The sequence below is a fragment of the Hibiscus syriacus genome, unplaced genomic scaffold, assembly GCF_006381635.1.
Source record: "Hibiscus syriacus cultivar Baekdansim isolate YM2019G1 unplaced genomic scaffold, ASM638163v2 tig00000738_pilon, whole genome shotgun sequence".
Lineage (NCBI taxonomy): Eukaryota > Viridiplantae > Streptophyta > Magnoliopsida > Malvales > Malvaceae > Hibiscus > Hibiscus syriacus.
In genome coordinates, this window is record NW_024061816.1 from 499,585 (window position 1) to 504,181 (window position 4,597).

The window sequence follows — 4,597 nt, forward strand, 5'->3', positions numbered from 1 at the left end:
ACAGTTTTGATAGAACTCGAAACTTTGCAGAAATGATTTTTAAGTGATTCAAATGAAGGGTTCTCTTTCAAGCTTTGTTATACGGTGAGGGAGGGATAATTCCCCATGAAGAAAGTATTTTTTTTTCAAAACATCAAGAAAATAACAGTAAACGACGAGCAAAAATGTTTCATTTTCTCAACAAATAGTGTCTAACAATCTGTATTGTAGCTTGGGGTTTTACATGTGTTTTTAACGTTTCCAAATTTACACCTTTGAAGTAATGTTTGGAAGATGAGAAAGTGGGAGAAAATGTCTATTTTTTCCCTTGTTTGTTGTTTCAGTTCCCTCGAGAGAATATGTGAGTTTCAATGGATTTCTGTGTTTGCATTAACACTGTGGAAGGGAAAACCTTCGATTGTTTATTGATTACAAAGTTATAAGCATTTTATGGCTTGTACCTCTATTATGTACAAAGGCAAGGAAATTTCCCAATGCCAAAGCTTGAAAAGGAAGTGAAGAAAGCAATTAAATATCTCCAAATTACAACATTTTAATCCTGGAAAAGGAAGTTGGTTCATCCGAATTAGTAATAGGAACCCTTGCTTGTGCTACAAGCATTTGCTATAACAAATATGGGAATGAAACATGAGTACTTAGCTAGATTGTTCAAACATAAATTAATTTTTTTAAATACTATGTGGTGATTATAAGGTAATATTTGTTCAAAATCTTTCTTAGTTATTGAAAACGCATATACATCCTACAGATACAATTATTCGAACCTGAGACCAATACGGAAAACAAGACTTTCTTAAGCAATTCTTTTAGTTGCCCTACTAACATTTGTCCGTACAATTTCTGATCTGGAACTGATATAATTAGAGGAAATTCTATTAGAACATGTCTCCTAATGCGAAGTAGTAGATTAATGAATTTTGTTGGCATAAAGAATTAGGCATCCGTATGCATCTTTATAACAAGCTTTTGTTTTGCATCGCTATCCTCTAACTTGCCTTCCAAACTTCCATTAATTTCTTTCATATTTTAGTTTAAATATAACTTTTCAAACTCATTAAGTAGCTTTGGTGGTTATGGGAATGTTGCTTCTCTGTATAAATTTGGGTTCGAGTAGATGTGTCTACAGAGTGTGTATTATATCGATGGTTAAAAAAGATTCTAAATAAATACTACCTATAATCATCACAAATTACTATAAAAATTTAATTCTTGTACCTTATAGTCATGGATGGGAACGGAACCTAAACTCCACTGCTTCCGACCCGACCCAATTAGGTCAGTTTTTTATTAAAAAAGTTTCGAGTTCGGGTTGGGATTTTTAGATATTATATTAGGGTCAGTTCAGGTTTATGGGGAGAAAATACTCGACCCAATCCGACCCGAAAAATATAATTTTACCTTATATATTTAGGGATAATTACAATAATATCCCTCGATATATTATTGTTCAATTAAATCCCTATTTTTATTGAATAAAAATAATATTTTTTAAATAAATATATTATTTCGGTTCGGGTTATGTCGGATCGGATCGGATCTGATCTGATTTATATTTTATTTTAAAAAGTCAAATTGAGTTATGATCGAGTGGATGATGTATATTTTTCGGGTCAGATCAGATCGGGTAGAAGATGTATTAATTTTGGGTCGGGTGGGGTTGACCCAAACTCGACCCGTGTCCATCCCTACTTATAGTATGTGACATGATTTTATTGAAAGTCGAATATTTTTTTGCTAAAATAAAAAAATGGTATTTTAAACACTTTTTATATGGATCATGAATGGTTTTATTTATCTGTTTAATAATTTTAAAAAAGTTAAATAAATATGAAAATTCCACTAAAATTTAGTATCAATTTACTAATCAAACCTAGTTATTTGAGGGGGGGGTTTCACATTAAGCCAGGCAGAAAAATTAATTGGTTCAATAGGTCGTTTCAATTTTTTTTTCAATCTATGGTCAATGTTATAATACAGGGTAAACTCGTCACTTCGATATGACGAGTTTATCAAAAAATTATTTTTTAATGGCCACAGGTAAGTGGACCTAATGTGGGTTAATTTTATAATATATTTCATGGGAATCGCCACATCTACGTGAATTATTTAATCGTTATATCATTAGACATTATTTATAAATAGGGTAATTTGGTAAATTCACCCTATGACTACTTGAATTATTTAAACGTTTACACATGAAAAACACAACATCATAATTATGAAAATGATGAAACACTTTGGATTTTGAGGTGTACATACCTTAATTTCCTGAATTTAAATCCAAGCTTTTACCTTTTTTCCACAAACATGGGCGCTCCACAACATGAACACGACCCCCAAATAATTTCCTTCAATAGAAAATATCTCATCAACAACTAATTAATAATTTTAGGGGCTCAATTGATAAAATTAAAGACTTAAGGGCCAATCTAGTATTTAATTACTGAAATTAAGTACTAAATCAGGATAATTGAGACTATTAAGCCACAATTAAAAGCTCAATTGTGCAATAAAGGACCAAGTTAAATTGTAGAATAAATGACAAGGACCAAAAGCATGATTACCCTAATTTTTTGTAAAAACACGCGAGTCCTCTTGACCGTGTCACTCGGGTCCCTCCAAAACACCGTCGTTTTAGCTTTAACTGCCCCCTCCCAAAAGAACGCTGTTTGAAAGGGGTATTTAATGCCCACAATTAGCCTTCATTTTTCATTCTTCTTTTCTACTGAATTAACGCTTGCTAAAGTTCTCTCAACCCTTCATCGACGTCTTTGTAGAGCCTCGTCGGCTTATCACCGATTGTTGGTGTTCGCCGCATCGCCTCTAATGGTTTGGTTATTCGAGGCCAATGTACCAAGACTATTGTTTTTGGTTAACAATGTACTAAGACTAGACCATACTTTTTTGGTCTCTTGAAGCCGAATATAGTGTAAGTTTTCTCATATTCATAGTCAATCAATACAGATTTATGAAAATTCTTTTGGTTGTCATGAGCTAAAAACTCATGTATAGTTACCATCGATTGTTTGAGAGAGCCAATTCTGTGGTATGTTGTTCGCTCAAATTCGTTTTCAACTATCAATGATTTTAATAGTAAAAAAATCTTTTAAATTAATATTATATTTTTCAAGTGAAGAGAACACAACTTTATCAAAGTCAACATCTAAAAATAATTTTAATAATTGTTATAAATTTGCCTAGATTTATTTTGAAAAGCCCCATTTCCCAAATTTCAATTTTAAAATGCATTGTTTCCCTTATTTAGCATCATTGTTGTCCATCTCTAATTGAGCAATCACGTGATAACAAACAAGTGAAGTGAATATTTAAGTTTTAAAAAATAATAATATAAAAATAGCTTTTTTCCCAATACGGCATCCGCCGTAATTATCTGGCCCAATAAGGCATCTCAAAATTTAATTTGGGATCTATAATATTTTCTATAGTTCAAGGCGAACTCGTCACGTCGACGTGACGAGTTTCATAGGATATAATTTTTATATTCTAGGCTTAATATTTTAATATTTCCTGCAAAATTCATCACTTCGAGGTGACGAGTTCTATTAAAAAATATTTTTTCCCCATATTATTATGCGAATTTATTGTTGAAAAAATACACATGAACTCGTCACGTCGAAATGATGAGATTTGCTAGATTATTTTTTGAAAATAAGTACAAACTTAATACATTATATTAAACTTTCAGAACTGCACATTTTGAAGAAAAGAACTACAAACTCAATACATTAACATAAGGATGTAAATATGACTAACCTTACGAACATCATAAATATTAAATAAAATCATTGACATAGCATATTGGTCACATACTGTTTCTGAAGAATGGTTGTACAATTCTCAATTACGAAGGAAGTTGAGGGATCGTCCTGAATCTAATTGAATTAATGCTAATATGGATGACTCTTAAAGAGAGCAAGGTTTGTCGAAAGCTATGTGGCCACTGCAGAGGTGAAGGCCACAACAGGATTAAGAATAGACTTTATTGATTGAAATAATCATATTTACGTCTTTATGTTAATGAACTAAGTTTATAGTTTTTTTCTTCTTAATGTGTATTTTTTAAAGTCTAATAATATTCAAAGTTTATTGTTATTTTCTACCACATTTTGGAGAGTAAAAAAATCTAATTAAACTCGTCACTTCAACGTGATTAGTTCCTGTGTATTTTTTTCTTTCGAACATTAAATTCGCATAATAATCTGAAAAAATAATTTTTAATAAAACTCATCATTTCGAGGTGACGAGTTTCACATAAAATATTAAAATATTAGACTCAGAATATATAAATTATATCTCATAGAAAATATCACATCGACGTGATGAGTCCACCCTGGACGGTAGAAAATACTTTAGATTCTAAATTAATTTTTGAGGTGTCTTATTGAGTTAAATAATTACGGAGGGTGCTCTATTGGAAAAAAACCTATAAAAATAATTGCAAAACAAAAAGGCCATAATAAAGAATAGGCCCATCAAAATAAGAATCCATTAAAAGCCCAAACAAGTTCATCTCCCCCTTCCCTCCCACTCTCTTTACATGTAAGCTCGCCTCGTGAAACGGATAAACCTGCTGCTC